Source organism: Leuciscus leuciscus, assembly GCF_965113295.1.
Source record: "Leuciscus leuciscus genome assembly, chromosome: 2".
Classification (NCBI taxonomy): Eukaryota; Metazoa; Chordata; class Actinopteri; order Cypriniformes; family Leuciscidae; genus Leuciscus; species Leuciscus leuciscus.
The window spans coordinates 61558423-61577615 of NC_138726.1; the positions used below are offsets into that span (position 1 = coordinate 61558423).

General features: G+C 41.2%; 1 long non-coding RNA gene across 1 annotated transcript; it reads right to left on the bottom strand.

Annotated features, from left to right (window-relative positions):
- Positions 1–371: 371 nt before the first annotated feature.
- On the bottom strand, positions 372–3622 carry LOC309492558. The gene is made up of 2 exons (XR_014203579.1): positions 1761–3622; positions 372–940 (listed from the first exon to the last, which is right to left on the bottom strand). It is a non-coding gene; the product is annotated as an uncharacterized lncRNA (long non-coding RNA).
- Between the last annotated feature and the right edge of the window lie 15571 nt (positions 3623–19193).

Genomic DNA, 19193 nt, shown 5'->3' on the forward strand with positions numbered 1-19193 from the left:
AAACTTAAAAAAGTGAAGCAACCAGCTGCAAAGCATTTTTGAGTTTACTCAACTTCAGTGGTCGAAGTTCATCCAACTACCAGTCCAACTCAAAGAAACGAGTAAGCACAACTACAGAGGTCCTGAAGTTCAGTAAACTCAAAAAAGCTTTGCAGCTGGTTGCTTCACTTTTTTAAGTTGATTCAATTTTTTACTTTTTTAAGTTGATTCAACTTTTTTACTTTTTTAAGTTGATTCAACTTTTTTACTTTTTTAAGTTGATTCAACTTTTTCAAATATCTCACCCAGATACTTGTATAGCCTTCACATTAAGAATCCAAATGCAGGGAGTAAACCATACTGTAAATACAACACAATACAAAAGACATTGCTATCATTACAGAACTTATTTATTGACAAATATTCTGCAAAACAACACATTTTCTATTTGCATTAGGTACACATATTTTAAGGTGATGAAGTTCTATTCCACTCTTCAAGATTTATAAAAAAAAAAAAAAAAAAAGACTATGCACAAAATTAGAGTACAAACTGGAATAAATAAATGCTCAACCTTACAATTATCCATATGGATTGCAGCTACTTGGACAATCTTTTGAAGGACTATGCAAAAAAAAAAAAAAATCAGCCTTGCGGAGCACTTTAGGTCAAGATAAATAAACGTTTTTTTCCTAAACAAACTAAACCATTTTTTTCTTAACCAGTTACTACTGGTGTATTTTAATGCTTTAGAATAGTTAACATTGGGGCCATAAATCAAGCCAAAGAGGAGAGTAACAACTGTGGCAAAGGTCTTGCACATTATCTGGCCCAAACTGCTCTTATAGTACTACAGAGAGGCACCTTATATTTGGGTTTGAGTGGATAGTGGCAACATCATCTTCAACGATAGTTAAGATCCTCATCTTCTCCCCTTGTGAATGTCTTCTGGCTCTGTGTCCTGCAGTAGAAAATAAATCAGCATAAAATTAGGGTCATTTTTTTATTGTATTGAATTATGTTAGACCACAGAGTGTTCCTAAAGGTCTGCTCATGTAACTTCACTTGAAAAGTAAAGGTGGTCATGTTTTTTAAGCATGTTCAAATTCAGCCATAGAGCTAAAACTGATAAACGGAAAACATTTTCCCAACTCCAAACAATGCCATATCAGCATTGATGTGATTGCCTGTGGCACTCGTCCACAGCAGAATCCACGGCCATTCTGATTTAATGCTTTTTTTAGTTTTAGTTTAGTTATTTTAGGTCACCCAAAATCGTACATGTATTAAGGCACACATTCTGTTTATCACCCAAAACTGGTCATATTGCATCAGTGAAGATTGGTTTAAATCACTAGAGTCACATGGATTACTTTCATGCTGCCTTTTCTTGTTTATATCCCCTATATTCATATTCTTTCATATTATATTAATTTTATTTACTCTGCTATTGCTACATTACTGTTTAACCTTATGATTGTGCACTGTATTGTTTTAACAGGTTAGATATCAGAGGGAATGTCTCCGGACAGTGTTGTGAAGCAGTAATTTTCCACTGTCTTTGCTTTGGTAAAATAACAACTTGTTGAATTTGTGCTATCAGATGAAGTCAAACTGATCACTGAGAAAGTTTCAACTACAATTATTTAATAAAGTAATTTTTACCATGACTTTGTCTGTTGATGATAAGTTTTGTATATCACACAAAACCTATCTCTTAACAGCATCTGGTAAATAGGTGAAATATATCAGGTGTGAGTGTATGCTGATGATCTTCTTACCAGGCAAGTCTTCAGGATGTTTCCAGACTTTTCCCTCATAAACAAAGGCAGACCTTTAAGAGTTGTAGAATTTCTTTGAGGAAGCACATTGGAGTTTCTGTGTCTGAAAGACAGAAAAACAAATACGGAACAAGTTATATACAAAGTGAAGCATGGGAATTACCTTGAAAAAGAGATGGCACCATTCAGCCTTTAACCAGAGAGATATGATCACATGCAAAATAATTACTTGATGATTAAGTGAGGATCTTCATCTCCACCACTTGCTCTGTACAACTAGATGTATATTCATTTAACTAAGAGAAAAAGGTGCTCTTCGGATCAGTTTGTGTGATACTGTAATACTCAGCAGAGAGCAGAGACCCTAAAAAAAAAAAAAAAAAAAAAACCATTGTTGAAACAGTAAGAAACAGTAAGTAAATTCAGTTCAACTCACCTGATCTTTTAAAAAATAAAGGCCACTGTTTTAGCACATCCAAGGATCTTGTCACTGTACTGATGTTCTTTAGTCTAAAAAGGACAAATACAACAGAACAAAGATACATAATTTTATTAAACAAAACAACAACAAAAAAATCAGTTACAGTAGGTTAATTTAACATGTAGCAAAAATAATACAGAAAATGATTAATCAAATGTGAAAAAGAATCAATGCATAGTTTTCACTGTATTTATTAAATATTACAGATATTAAAGATACAAAAGTTATTATAAGAGCAGTGAGCGATTTTGTCTTTTGTTAATTGATTAACATTAAGGATTTAGCCTAATATTTGTTTAAGGATACACAATATTTTTATCCTATTCACTTTAAAACATACCGCACACATACTACCCATTCTATTATTTGATATGCAAAGCTAACATACATATTTTTAACATAACACATTAGTTTTGCATAGGCTTCTATTATTAAATTTTTCCTCTAAATTGTATTGTATTTAATTATATTGCACTACTGTAGAATGACTGAGCCTCAACCTAAGCATGTACAAATTGTAACTGAAATTTGTATACGTGACAAATAAACTTTTAAAATAAAAAATAAAAACGGACTGCGGTCACTTTAAGAGCTCATGGATCTAATACTGAAACATCTAGGTTTCACCAAATTGGTTATGTTCACTTAGACATTGCCGACTGTGTTTACTTGAATACTTTTTTTGTTTTGTTTTTTGTTATTGACATAATTGTATGTGTATGTCATTATTAAATCGCAATACGCCACGAAAGATAGCTGAATTCGCACTCAGATTCTGTCCGAGTCCGAGAGCGGCTTTCTGTCTCTCAATCAGCGCAAGCACCGCATTTAAGTCTTTATTCACGACTTACTGAGCTTAACATTTTTAACATCTTTTAAACACCATGCACGTCCTTGTCCTTCTTTTTCAAGCATGTTTCCTCATTCTAACGTTAGTCTGGGTAACGTTAGCACGTTAAGTAGCAATGTGCTACGTGGATAATCTCTAACAATAGAAACTTATCGTCACCACGAAATATATCTTTTAACATAATACTATATTTTATCAACATATGTGTGCAATTTATAGCCTATTTTCATTCATAAAGCTTAAAGAAAACTTACCGCAATCAGATGAAATCCAGTCCCTTCGATAGCGTGGTTGGAGGAGGAAACCCCAAGTAACGTACAGCGAGACAGACTGCGCATGCGCGATGACGGGAAGTTAAACGTTCGAACTATGAAATCAAAATATTAAGTTTTCTCAACTTAATTGTTTGTGTTCATTGGACAAAATAGTAGTGCACTTGCAGTTAAATAGTTTTTATAAGTAAACTCAACATTGCAGTAAAAAATTTGCCCACTCAACTTAAAATTTTAAACTGAGTTAACAATTTGCAAGTTGGATTTTTTACAGTGCAGGAGTGATGCCCAAAAGTAGGTTTTAAACCCGATGAGTGTGTGCGGAAAGGAACCGCCCGCCTCATCTAGCACCTCTTGTAGGGATACCCCTAATACAAGGCTACAAAGCCGCCATACTGCTCCTGCTTCAACGCACCATGGAGGAAACCGGTTTGTTTCCTGTGCAGGGAGCTCTAGAGAGATCGTGGCCTCAACAACCTCAGTTGAGAGACCCGAGTCTATGAGTTGGGCCCCCTCAGGGGCCAAACCCATACTCCCATAACTCTGTTCTCCAGAACTCCCGGAAGTAGAACAATCAGGGAAACCATGTACAGATGCTGAACTGCCACGTCTGCAAGTCCATATGAGCTCCACCACCTCGGGGTGGAGTCTCCCTCCCCTGGGCCTCAGCCCCTGCCTCGACAGGATGTCTGCTCCCTGAATCTGGTGCCCAGGGATGAAGAGCCTGAGCCATCATCACCAGGTGATTAAGTGCCAGGTTAGATGGTGACCCGTCCACGGGCACCGAGCGACCATCCATGATCGCACCCCAGCCCGTGAGGGAAGCATCCGTCGTAAGCGTTAAGCGACGACAATGAGCTCCCAGCACAGGATCCTGGGGACAAGAACCAAGGCTTCTTCCACATAACTAGGGCACGTAAGCATTGCCGCGTGACCCTGATCATGTGAAAGGGGTTGCCCCTCGGGGAAACTCTTTGGTCCTGAGCCACCACTGCAGGGGTCTCATGTACAACAGGCCAAAAGGTATCACGTTGGACACTGCTGCCATCAGACCCCACAGTCTCTGAAACTGTTTCACAGTGAGTGACTGGCCTAGCTTTATTCTTTTCACAGCTGACAGGATGTACTCTATGCGTGCAGGTGAGAGGTATGCCTGCATCAACATTAAGTCCCAACCACGCCTAGAAAAAGTGGTCCTCTGTAGTGGAGAAAGCACACTATTTTTGGCGTTTAGCCGTAACCGCAACTCTTTCCTGTGGGCGAGATCGACATCTCGATGCTGAACTGCCAACAGATGACACTGATCGTGAAAGTTTGGGGTGATAGTGCTAGGCCGAACGAAGAACTCGATATTGGTATGCTTTGCCCCCAAAAGCAAACCTCAGGAACTTCCTGTGATATGGAAGGATGGAAATGTGGAAGTATGCGTCCTTGAGATCTATCGTGACAAACCAGTCCTCGGATCTGATCTGTGGCATGATTTGTCTCAGTGTTAACATTTTGAACTTTAGCTGAATGACTGACTCGTTCAGAACACTCAGATCCAAAATGGGACGCAACCCCCCATCCTTCTTTGGAACGATGAAATACCAACTGTAAAAACTGGTGTCCCTGCTGGAGGGAGGTACATGTTCTATGGCCCCTTTCTCCAACAGGGTTTTCACTTCTTGTTCCATTACCAGAACCTGCTTGGGGCCCACCACGGTGGATAGGACCCCCATAAACCTGGGCGGGCGAGACCCGATGATAACCCTTTTCTATGCAGGACCCAACAAGAAATATTTGGCAGCATCTTCCACGCTGTCAAAAATTCTAGCAGAGGTACCAGCCTCTCGAGACCGGCTTCTGGATTTAGTTGTTGTTGAACAGTCAGTCCGTCGTCCTGTAACGCGAACCGGCAGGGAACGACTGAACTGACTGCTCTGGGACCCTCCTCGGAGGGGGCAAGCATCCCAGGACCACTACGTTTCCGGGTGGACCCTGAGATATGTGCTCACCGGAGACCACTGCGCCCCGAAACACACAAGGTGGCGGGGTTAGCATAATGGTCCCCTGAGGGCACCGAAGGGCAGCGGGCACCGTATAATGAGGTGTTAACCGCTTTACTTCGGGGGAGACTACCCTCGTTGGCCTGACCCCTCAGGCATCAGGACCTTTTCCCCACAGCCTTCTTGGAAATAATGATGGTCCTCAGATCTGTCTTACTCCTTAAAGGCTGTGGTTGAGAGTGCCAGCCCGAACCCCAGTCCTTTAGTGGGGGCTCGGGAGCAGATGCTCTGCTACTGTTGAGATATGTTTGGCAGAAGTTCCCACGCTGCCAAAAAATCTACTAAGAGAACCAGTCTCTCAAGACTGGTGTAGGTGTTATTCGAGCGACCAATTCGGTGCCCTGTACGGCGAACCGGCAGGAAACGATCAAACTGACTGCTCTGGAACCCTCCTTGGAGGGGGCGGGCATCCCAGGACCACTACGTTTCCGGGTGGACCCTGAGATATGTGCTCGCCGGAGACCGCTGCGCCCCGAAACACACAAGGTGGCGGGGTTAGCATAATTGTCCCCTGAGGGCACCGAAGGGCAGCGGGCACCGTATAACGAGGTGTTAACCGCTTCCCTTCAGAGGAGATTGCCCTCATTGGCCTGACCCCTTGAGCCTCAGGACCTTTTCTCCACAGCCTTCTTGGAAATAATAACGGTCCTCAGATCCGCCTTACCCCTTGAAGGCTGCAGTTGAGAGTGCCAACCCAACCCCAGTCTTTTATTGGGGGATCAGGAGAAAACACTCTGTTTCTGTTGAGATATGTTTGGCAGAAGTTCCCACACTGCCAAAAAATCTACTAAGAGAACCAGGCTCTCCAGACTGTTCTAGGTGTTACTCAAGCGACCAATTCGGTGCCCTGTACGGCGAACCGGCAGGGAACAACCGAACTGACTGCTCTGAGACCCTCATCAGAGGGGGCGAACATCCCAGTGCCGCTACGTTTCCGGGCAGACACGGAGATGTAGGCTCGTCAGAGACCGTTGCGCCCCGACGCACACGAGGTGGCGGGGTTGGCAGAACGGCCCCTGAGAGCAACGAAGGGAGATGGGCACCGTATAATGAGGTGTTATTATTTTCCCCCCAGGAATTTCACCATTTATTTCCTCAGAATTAAATGCAGCCAAAGATCAACCAGACAAGTCAACACGGTCTGGATGAAAGGCTGAATAGTATATTAATACCGAAATCTAACTCCTCAGAGATCAGATAAGTACATATTTAATTTTCTCAAAAGTTAAATGCAGCCAAATGTCAACCAGACAAGTAGAAACGGTCTGGATGAAAGGCTGAATACTATATTAATATAGACATAACTCCTCAGAGATCAGATGAGTACATATTTAATTCTCTCAAAAATGAAATGCAGCCAATATCAACCAGACAAGTAAACACGGTCTGGATGAAAGGCTGAATACTACATTAATATAGACATCTAACTCCTCAGAGATCAGATAAGTACATATTTAATTTTCTCAAAAATTAAATGCAGCCAAATGTCAAGTAGAAACAGTCTAGGTGAAAGGCTGAATTTAGTGTATTAATACAGTGTAATAAAGGATCCACTGGAGGCAAGTTGAGAGATGAGAACCCATGTGCAGTTTATTATAACTTAAACAAAACATGAAACAAAAACATGGCGTGGCATGAAAACAAAAAAACCAAAGCAAGAACATGAACTTCGCACAACAGCAGACTACAGGAAACAATACTTGACAAAGACACATGGCAAACATGAGGGCTTAAATACACAGACTAATGACTAGACAAGGGACACCTGTGAACAATGATCAAACAATCAGACAATAAACTCATGACAAGACACATGGCAGGATCACATGACTACAAGGGATCACATGACAGACAAGGAAGCAAACATGACAAGAACAAAACCAGACCAAAACCGTGACAGAATCCCCCCCTCTAAGGGCGTCTCCCGACGCCCAGCAAAACAAAAGTCCAGGTGGGTGGTGGAGCGGAGGCGGTCTTGGGGGAGGGATGGTGGGCCAGGCCCGTGCAGGGGGACAGGACATGGGACGTGGCATGGCGTGGACGGGCCTGGGTCGTGGCATGGCGTGGGCGGACCTGGGCCGTGGCATGGCGTGGGCGGACCTGGGCCGTGGCAAGGCGTGGGCGGACCTGGGCCGTGGCAAGGCGTGGGCGGACCCGGCAGTGCAGGAAGCCAGGGCGGACCCGGCAGTGCAGGAAGCCAGGGCGGACCCGGCAGTGCAGGAAGCCAGGGCGGACCCGGCAGTGCAGGAAGCCAGGGCGGATCCGGCAGTGCAGGAAGCCAGGGCGGATCCGGCAGTGCAGGAAGCCAGGGCGGATCCGGCAGTGCTGGAGGCCAGGGTGGACCAGACAGTTCAGGTGGCCAAGGTGGACCAGACAGTTCAGGTGGCCAAGGTGGACCAGACAGTTCAGGTGGCCAAGGTGGACCAGACAGTTCAGGTGACCATGGCGGCGCGGCCTCCATGGTCCTATCAAGGACCCTACTGCCCCCCCCCAAAATTTTCTTGGGGACAGCTATGGGGTTATGGGCTGGAACAGACAACGACTCCAGAACAGAAATGACGTGAAAAGTCTCAGCAGTCGTGACGTGAACAGGATCTGGCTCGGCAGACGAGACGTGAACAGGCTCTGGCTCTGCAGACGTGACGTGAACAGGCTCTGGCCCGGCAGACGTGACGTGAACAGGCTCTGGCTCGGCAGACGTGACGTGAACAGGCTCTGGCTCGGCAGACGTGACGTGAACAGGCTCTGGCTCGGCAGACGTGACGTGAACTTCAAATGTGTGCACCGACCACACACACCATATGGCTGTGGCCATAATTGTTAGTGTAGCCATAACTGAGGGCTCAGGTTCAGGCGTGGCGGCGGCCATCTTGTCAGGAGACACAGGCTCGGTGGCGGCCATCTTGTCAGGAGACACAGGCTCGGTGGCGGCCATCTTGTCAGGAGACACAGGCTCGGCGGCGGCCATCTTGTCAGGAGACACAGGCTCGGCGGCGGCCATCTTGTCAGGAGACACAGGCTCGGCGGCGGCCATCTTGTCAGGAGACACCGGCTCGGCGGCCGACGTGGCGTGAACAGACTCGGACATGTCAGACATGACGTGAAGAGATTCAGGCTTGGCAGACATGACGTGAAGAGATTCAGGCTTGGCAGACATGACGTGAAGAGATTCAGGCTTGGCAGACATGACGTGAAGAGATTCAGGCTTGGCAGACATGACGTGAAGAGATTCAGGCTTGGCAGACATGACGTGAAGAGATTCAGGCTTGGCAGACATGACGTGAAGAGATTCAGGCTTGGCAGACATGACGTGAAGAGATTCAGGCTTGGCAGACATGACGTGAAGAGATTCAGGCTTGGCAGACATGACGTGAAGAGATTCAGGCTTGGCAGACATGACATGAAGAAATTCAGGCTTGGCAGGCTTGGCAGACATGACGTGAAGTGGCTCAGGCTTGGCAGGCACGACGTGAAGTGGCTCAGGCTTGGCAGATACTGTGGGTTTGTGGGGCTTCTCCTCAAAACCCACAGTAAATGAGGAACCACTCAATAATAGGTCATAGTCAATATATTGGGCCAAGGACCAGTGGATTTTTCCCCCAGGAAGCTGGGAGCGAATGGGCTCATTCAGATTCACCCTAAATATGTCCTTGAGGGCCACGTCATTAAAATCCAACTGGTGAGAGAGTTCACAAAATTCTGCCACATACGTTTCAATGGGAAATTTCCCCTGGCGTAGGTTCAGGAGGGCAACCGCTGGGTTCATTGTTGTCGGTCAAGTATTCTGTAATAAAGGATCCACTGGAGGCAAGTTGAGAGATGAGAACCCATGTGCAGTTTATTATAACTTAAACAAAACATGAAACAAAAACATGGCGTGGCATGAAAACAAAAAAACCAAAGCAAGAACATGAACTTCGCACAACAGCAGACTACAGGAAACAATACTTGACAAAGACACATGGCAAACATGAGGGCTTAAATACACAGACTAATGACTAGACAAGGGACACCTGTGAACAATGATCAAACAATCAGACAATAAACTCATGACAAGACACATGGCAGGATCACATGACTACAAGGGATCACATGACAGACAAGGAAGCAAACATGACAAGAACAAAACCAGACCAAAACCGTGACATACAGACATCAACTCAATTTAATCACAATTAAATGCAGACAGAAATAGCTCAGATATAGAACTTGGTCTGGATGAAAAATAGAATATATTATTTTCATACATCTTCTTTCAAAGCCAGACAAATATTTAATTTCTCCGAATTAAATTCATATTATATTCTCAAACAAAAAGAACCACAATAATAGTCTACAAACACATAATTAGTTTGCAAACAATCATAATAGAGAAAGAGAGAAAAGGAAATTCCCGTCTGCTCAGTTCCCTGTGTGTATAAATATATCGGACCTATTATCTACACGTTGCCTCGGCAAACGCGCAATCTGAGCCACTAGATTCTTATTGCAGAGATGCAGACTCATAATCTACGCACTGCCTCGGCAAACGCGCGATCTGAGCCATTAGATTCTTATTGCAGCCCCGTAATCTACGCGCTGCCTCAGCACACGCGAGATCCGAGATCGAGTCACAGAATCTTTATTGCAGTAGCCTAATCTACGCGCTGCCTCGGCAAAGGCGAGATCCAAGCCAAAGAATCTTTCTCGACTTTCTTCCCTCGAGAAGAAAGCCAACAGGAGCAGAGCTAAAACTCTCGAAGTGCATATGTTACACGTCAGGAATTATGAATGAACACTGTCAGCCCCATTTTACTAGAGCTGACCGTGCATGCTCTACTCCCAAACATACAACACATAAATCGCGTGTATCCCCACTCGTAATGAAGCGATGGCGGGGAGGAACACACGATCCAAAATGCTGTTTGCTCGCCATTATATTCCTGTCTAGATATATAATATGCTTGAGGACAAACAACAATAAATAGACAGAGACAGATTTCACAGAGAGCGCTTGCTGAAGACACAGAAGCTGACAATGTTTGGTCTGGGTGCGCTTTATAGCTTCCTGCCATGACGTCACCCGCCTATACGCCATTGGACTGATTTTACAAGTGCTTCATGACGCAATCACGCAATGCGTTCCCATAGCGTCAATCTCGACGCAACGCGAGTTCCCTTGAAAGGGAACTTTAAATGATTTGGATATCTACAGTTTTACATATAAACTCAACATAAGATTGGCCCCTCTGTATTAATTGCCCTCTTGTGCCTCCAGTTGAAAAATCCTAGAATCGCCCCTGCCCTCATTCCCATTCTACAGTTGAGGATGACCATTTGCTCAGGATGTGATCAACCCAAATGTTGAAGAAACTTAACTTGACTTCTTTCATTTCTATGATAATTAAGCCATTTTGGGGATGAGCTCATTCTAAAATATATTGTGGAGTGGAATCTGGGTCGAGTCAGACTACAGTGCAGTGAGCTAATTAGTAAAACTTTACTGGACTTTACCTACAGTGTCAGGGATTGTTACTTCCAGTCAAAACCATGTGCATTATGACAGATCAGAGGTTTGCTCAAAATGGCTTACATTAATTATAAAGAGTAAGTAAAAGAGAGAAGCAGGTGAGCTCTAGAATCGCAGTAGTGCTGGTCACTGTCCACCAGGTGACGCTCTAGAGCAGGAGACATCTGAGCTTTCTGATAACAGTCAATTCAGCTTTATATCTCTACTCTGGACTCTCCTGATCTCTGGAACAGTAGAGTAGACCTTAATTTTTATTATATGTCCATTAGCACATTTCTAATCTCCATCCATCTTCTCCCGCTTATCCGGGGCCGGGTCGCGGGGGCAGCAGTCTAAGCAGAGATGCCCAGACTTCCCTCTCCCTAGACACTTCCTCCAGCTCTTCCGGGGGGACACCGAGGCGTTCCCAGGCCATTTCTAATCTGTTTCCTTTATTTAGTTGATATCATCATAAACCCAGCAGCTCTCCATGCATTCAATAATCAGGAAAGATGAATATCTGGAAAGTTTATGTGACGATAACTCGGAAGTGTCAGTGAAGGAAGAGAAGCAGAGATTAAGAGACAGTGATATAGTGTTTTAGCAGATCTGGTTTGATTTGATTATATTACCCTCAAAACATCTAAAACACACCAGTGCATGCTGAAATTAATAATCCATAAACAATCCTGCACCTCTGTATGTTTTATGTTATAGTAGAAATACAGACCCTTTCCAAAAAATTAGAATATCATGGAAAAGTTTATTTATTTCCATATTTCCAATCAAAACGTTAAACTTCCATAGATTATAGATTCAGGGCCCACAACTTAAACGATTTCAAGTATTTAGTTGTTTATTTGTACATAATTTGGGCTTCCAGGATTTCAAAAAAATTTGAATATTACATGAAATCACACAGCAATTACACAGTGATACCATGGTCATTGAACCAGGTTTTGGTTCTTTTGGCAGTGTGGGCAGGTGCAAATCCTGCTGGAAAATGAAGGAAGCATGAAGTGCTCTGGAAATGTCCTGGTAGACGGCTGCGTTGACTCTGGATTTAATAAAGCACAGTGGACCAAAGTCCTCTTTTCTGATGAGAGCAAATTTTGCATCTCATTCAGAAACCAAGGTCCCAAAGTCTGGAGGAAGAATGGAGAGGCACACAATCCAAGATGCTTGAAGTCCAGTGTGAAGTTTCCACAGTCTGTGTTGGTTTGGGGAGCCATGTCATCGGCTGGTGTTGGTCCACTGTGCTGTCCACTCAACGCAGCCGTCTACCAGGACATTTCCAGAGCACTTCATGCTTCCTTCATTTTCCAGCAGGATTTGCACCTGCCCACACTGCCAAAAGAACCAAAACCTGGTTCAATGACCATGGTATCACTGTGTAATTACTGTGTGATTTCATGTAATATTCAAATTTTTTTAAATCCTGTTTTCGTGGGTTTTATGAGCTGGAAGCTCAAATTAAATAAACAACTAAATACTTGAAATCGTTTAAGTTGTGGGCCCTGAATCTATAATCTATGGAAGTTTAACGTTTTGAATGGAATTATGGAAATAAATAAACTTTTCCATGATATTCAAATTTTTTGAAAAGGGTCTGTACATGATCTGTTATTTACAGTATAAAATGGCCAAAAAACAAGCCTCATCACATTTGACTTATGTTGTTTGGCTTAAATAAATTTCTGCACAACTCTTTTTCTTCTTCACTTCAAATCACAGTCAAATAAGTAGCATTTTTAAAGTGTTTCTGGGTAACACTTTAAGGTTCCTTCGTTAATGAATAACTACAAAGGAACAAATGAGTAACACAATATTAACAATCTAGTAACTAATATTAACTAACAAGAAACTCTGATTAACAAATTAGTAAGTAATAGCACACAGATGAACGTGTTAGTTCACTATTAACTAATCAATAACTACTATTTTTTTAATGCTTCCCACTGCTGAAAAAGTTTCATAATCCATGCAAAACTAATCAATAACTAATGCAGGACAAATGTCTAGCACTACATTAACATTTTAACTGCTATTGTAAACAAATACACAAGGTTATTTACATTATCAATATGTAATAGCACAGCAGACTTACGATTTCAGAAAGCTGTCAATAATTTGCCTATTTATTTATTTATATATTTATTTATTTATTTATTTATTTATTTATTTATTTATTTATTTATTTATTTATTTATTTATTTATTTATTTATTTATTTCATGGAAAAGATTAAGGACAATCGGGCCTGGCTCAGTATAAAACTGATTTTCAGCAGGTTCCTGCTCTGCAGAACATAAAAACCACATACACAACAACGCTCACACACTAGACAGCTAGAGACAACAACAGACACACAAACCAAGATATTGGGCAACAGGAGGGGCTATAGAGCCGTCTCAATGGTCACAGACATACCTGTCCATTAAATGGCGAGCAAATGTTATTTTAAATAGTCTTCTTGATGTGATAGTTCTGATGTGCTGTGGGATCTCATTCCAGGTTTTAGTGAGCACATAAAAAAAAGATCTCTGTCCATAACAGTTTCTATAAGCCGGTAAAGGCAAAAGTCCATTTGTAAAAGATCTCGTAGTACGCTCAGACCTTGAGCTAAGTTTCGGAACCAATTCGGTTAGAGCAGTTACAGTGTGTCCATTTGAGATTTGATAAAACAGGTTTATCCCATGGCTTATTTTATAGTTCTGGAATGTCAAGGCATTACACAAAGATAGTGCAGTACAGTGGTGAGTCCAGCCTGGAAGCCTGACATGGATCTTATGAGCTCTATTATAAAGTCTTATTACTGGTTCAATAATCTCATTTGTTGTTAGTGACCAAACAGGTAAACAATACGACAAAGTGGACAGAATGATGGCATGAAGAAAGGTTTTTGAAACAGAAAGCAACAAGTATGGTCTAATTTTGCAATAAACATATAACTTTTGGTTTAACTTTCTGGTTAGGGTTTGAACATGTTCTTGATAAGTAAGATGTGAGTCAAGATAGACTCCCAAATACTTATATGTTTGATTAGAAAAAGTGATAGGATTGGATATGGATAGCTGTCTCCTAGATGAATAAAAATACATGCATTGTGTTTTCTTGACATTAAGTGTTAAATGATTATCTTGCAGCCAGTTTTGTAAATGTTGCAGATCTGTGTTAAGTTTGCAATTGATTGTGTCGATATTAGAACCAGAAAGAAAAATAACAGTGTCATCAGCATATAGCAAAGAACTAGAAAAATTCAAAACACAAGGAAGATCATTAATATATATAAGGAAAAGTAAAGGACCTAAAATAATGCCCTGTGGAACTCCCATAGAACACACTCGTGGCTGTGATGTTACTGTGCCGATTCTTACAGTCTGAGATCTGTCACTTAAATATGATGTAAACATATCTATTGCGGAAGATGACAAATGAAAAGAAAGAAGTTTGTTTAACAGAATTTGATAATTGACTGTATCGAAAGCTTTCTGAAAATCGATATATATATAACTCCAGTAATCTGACCCTTGTTTAGAGATGCACGTATTTGCTCAGTGAGAAGCAGCAAAGCCGACATAGTTGACCGCAAGGGTCGAAAGCCATGCTGGCAATCACTGAGCAGGTTATTATTTTCAAGGTGACTAATTAGTTGATTATATAATATTTTTTCAAGCAACTTGGAAATGGTTGGGAGAATTGCAATTGGACGGTAGTTGGAAATATTAGTTGGATCATCAGATTTAAACATCGGGGTGATCTGGGCCGTTTTCCACATGGCAGGAAATACTGATTGTCTAATACACAGATTAACTAAATGATGAAAAAGTGGTATAAGAGTACTGGCATGAGTTTTAAGAAAAATCATGTTTAAATTATTTATATCACAAGCATGAGATGCATTCAGAGAACACAAAATATTAGTTATATCATTTTGTACGATTTCAGAAAAAGAGAATTGCTGAGATAATGCTGGTGATGTGAGAAACAGAGGAATAGTAAATTTAGAGGATAATTCTTGTACAGATGCAATAAAATACTCATTAAAAGAATTAGCAATTTTATCATGATCAGTAAGAAGAGTACCATTTATGGATATTTGTAAACTATTATTATTTTAAATTTTATTTTCACTAGTTATTGATTTCAATGTTCGCCATAATGTTTTTGGGTTGGAAACTGTTCGACTAATTTGATTTTCATAATAAGACTGTTTTGCTTTGTATAATTAAAAATTACACTTATTTCTAAACTGTGTGAAAATAAGCTTAGCTTCAGGTGTTTTTAATAATCTGTAGGCTTTCAAGGAAGAGGCCTTCTTTTTTAGGAGCTGTAAAATATCAGGAGTTACCCAAGGTACTGTATTTTGTCTAATATGTATTTTACAGGTAGTTGTATATTTTTTACGTATTGTCTCCACTCTCCTATGGAAATTTGACAGAACATGATCGGGATTTTGCAAAAACATCTCGTTACTCCAATCAGTATCAGCAAATTCAGCATTAAACTGAGACAATTTTGAATTTGGTACTTTTTTAATGTAATTATTTTTATGACATTTTGGCTGTTTAAAACATTTCCTAATGACATATATGAGTGAATGATCTGAAACTGCTGTGTTTATCACTCCTGATATGCCATACTTGGAGGGTTGATTAGTGAAAATAAGGTCCAAAATAGAATTTCGTGTTTTACCAAATCTAGTGGGATCTTTAATTAATTGATGAAGACCATATTTTATGGCAGTTGTTTTCAGAAGTTTAGATGAGTTATCAATCCAATTTAAATTTATGTCACCAAGAATAACAAGCTCATTAGTTTTAACCGATTTTATTAAGTCCGAGAACTGCAATAAATATGCAGTTGGACTGACATTTGGAGGCTTGTATGTGACAATAATAGTAACTGAAAATTGATTTGTAAAATGAATAACCAATTGAAGTGACTCTGATACTGTTGATAGTTTTACTATAGAATGTGCATATTTTTTATTTACATAAAGAGCAACACCACCACCAGTTCTATCGGTCCTGTCTTTGTGATATAATAAATAGTTTTCAATTGCAAGAAATGAATCTGATATAACAGGAGTCAGCCATGATTCAGATATTGCCATAACATGAGCCTTTGTTTGAGTAAGCATGATTTTAAATTCATCCAGTTTGGGAACAAGGCTTCTCATATTTAGATGGCAAACCTTGAAACCTCTGATTCTACCAAGTTGGCATAAAGTAACTGGATTTTTCCTTAGACACAATGGTCTTTTTTGTGCTCTTACACAGGGGTTTTCAACCGGTGGTCCGCGGCAGCATTGCATGTGGTCCGTGACATGCATTCCAGCCTACGTAATTTCACTATTAAATAATACATTTTTTCAAACATTTCCAGAATATTTGCACATTGGTGTGAATACTAAATTTAATGAAAATATCTAAAATAATATAGAGGAGTTGAGATTCAAACTGACACAGGATAGGCTAGCTTTGCACCTATCAGGTCTATGCTTTGCAATGTCATATACGTACACATTCATCTTGCGCGCGAAATAGACCAGCATCTCGGAGTTAAGGAAATACATTATTGAGGTTTCATTGAAAAGACGCTTAATATTGGTGAATTTAAATTTGGAGTGGAGTGGAGCTGTTAGCTAACATTTCTAACTAAGGCGAAGATTGCTAGTCAGCACCAAGCATGGATCGCTTTTTAGTGAGGAAAGTGACAGATGTCAGGACAGATGGACAGGCTTCTGCTGCATGCTCTTCAGACAAAGCTACAACTTCGGAGGAAACAGGGAAACGTAGTGGGAAACGAAAAAGAAAATACAGTGAAGATTATGTTAAATATGGACTTACAGTAACGACTGACAAAACAGGAGAGGAGGTACCACTGTGTTTCGTATGTTCAACGTTGCTTTCAAATGAATCCATGAAACCGTCGAAACTTTCTCGTCATATGGAGACACATCACAGCTTCTTGAAGGCCAAGCCTATTGAGTATATGCAACAGATGTTGCGTGATTTCAAAGGACAGCAGACGCTCATGAGAAAGAGTGCAAAAGTCAGTGAAAATGCACTGAAAGCCTCATATCTGTTGGCTCTCAGAGTTGCGCAATGCAAAAAGCCTAATTTAATTGCAGAGCAGCTGATTTTGCCAGCAGCTATAGACATGTGTAAAACCATGATGAACGAAGAATGTGCTAATAAATTAAAAACTATTCCTTTGTCAGATAGCACAGTCGGACGTCGAATTGAGGAAATGGCAAATGATGTGAAAGAGCAGCTGATAGAGAAACTTCGATCAGTTCAGGGATTTTCAATTCAATTAGACGAGACGACAGATATAACAAATGACGCGCAACTTTTGGCATTTGTGCGATACGAGGATAATAGTGCGATGTGCGAGGAATTTCTCTTTTGCAAACCACTGCCAGGGCGAACTACATGTGCCGAGATCTTTTCAGCCCTTGATGTCTTTTTCAAAGAACACAATATTTCGTGGCAGAAGTGTGTGGCGCTATGTAGCGATGGAGCCAGAGCAATGAGTGGCAGCCAGACTGGATTGATTGGGCACGTAAAGAAAGTAGCACCGGCGATAATTTGGACACACTGCATGATTCATAGAGAAGCTCTGGCCGCCAAAGATCTCAGTGTTGAGTTCAGCGAGGTGTTTGATGCTGTTGTTAAAACTGTAAACCTGATAAAACGAAAAGCATTAAATACACACCTGTTTGCATCCCTATGTCAAGGCTTAGGAAGTGAACACACCTCTCTCCTTTACCATTCAGAGGTAAGATGGCTGTCTCGCGGCGCGGTGCTCGCCCGTGTGTTTGAACTACGTGACGCTATCTATACTTTCTTGTGCGAGAAGGAGTGCACTGAACTGGCTTACATGTTCAAGGACAGCCACTGGTTAACTAAGCTGGCGTATCTCACCGATGTTTTTGCAGAGCTTAACAAGTTGAACACTTCAATGCAAGGGAGAGATTCAAACGTCCTGCAGCTCTATGAAAAACTAGGCATTTGTTAAAAAAATGTCAAGATGGATAGAAAGAGTGGAGAGTGGTAACTTGGCTATGTTCCCTTCAGTTGAGGAATATTCTGACAGCACTGACATTAAAGACATTGTGTGTGAGCATTTGAGGAAGCTTGTGCTTCAATTCCGAAAGTACTTCAATGATTCTGATGAGTGGCGCTGTGACAGCAAATGGATCCTGCTCCCATTCAGTGATGATGCAGCAGCAGGGTCAAGCTTAAAGGGACAAGGGTCTTGTCTTTTACCCTTTCCAACTACATAACTCTGTGAGAGCGGTTTTTCCACACTAGCATATCTAAAGAACAAGTACAGGGCAAGGCTGGAACCAGAGAATGATATGAGGCTGTCACTATGTACCACTATATCACCACGAATAGACAGACTGTGTGGAAGTCACCACGCCCAGAAATCCCACTAACAGGTAAGGAGTACCCCCCCCCCCCCACACACACACTAACGAGAGTGTGGCACGTACAACAAGAGTTCACAAAAGGCCATATAACTAACAAAATATATGTTAATACTCTAATTCAATGGTCAAAATATTAGTCAAACCAAATCACAAACACAAAATACTCAAAAACTCTACTTATTTTGCATAATCAAATTAATATTACTGAACTGAGACGGAGCATGAATATACCCACCCACAGCGTGCAGTCCCCAAACAAACCACATGAGGACACCACTACAAAATCAAATTAACAACCGCTGCTGAATTCAGGAGGAATTCACAATAAAAACGGCATAAAATACTAACTCTGTTACACACAGTAACTAATTACATTTACTCCAATACTTTACAGTACTGGGAGAGCGGTGCACAACCAAACACTCTTTGACTTTCTCAGTTTGTGTAAATCCACTTCTGGTTCAGAGTATTTACTTTGTCCCACGTTAATTTCACACATGTCTAAATTATGTGTATACTTTATAGTCATACAGTGTATACTTTTTTCTTGACTTACCCCGAAAGAATGGAAGTGAAATGTGACAAAAGTACTCACAATTAATCAATTAATAATTTCTGAACATTGACTCTCGGTCTTTATTCACCTTTTTCTCATGGTTTCTCAATATAATTCATAAAATGATAGCATATAATCGCATAGTTCCAATAGGGGCTCATTGTAACGCAGTGTGACAACATTGAGTAGTGAACCGATTTATTTATTTTGCACTACAAAAATCCTTAATAACTGTTTAATTAATTTGTCTTTTTTCAAGAGGAGCATTGTTTTTTAATGTATGAATGTTTTTTTT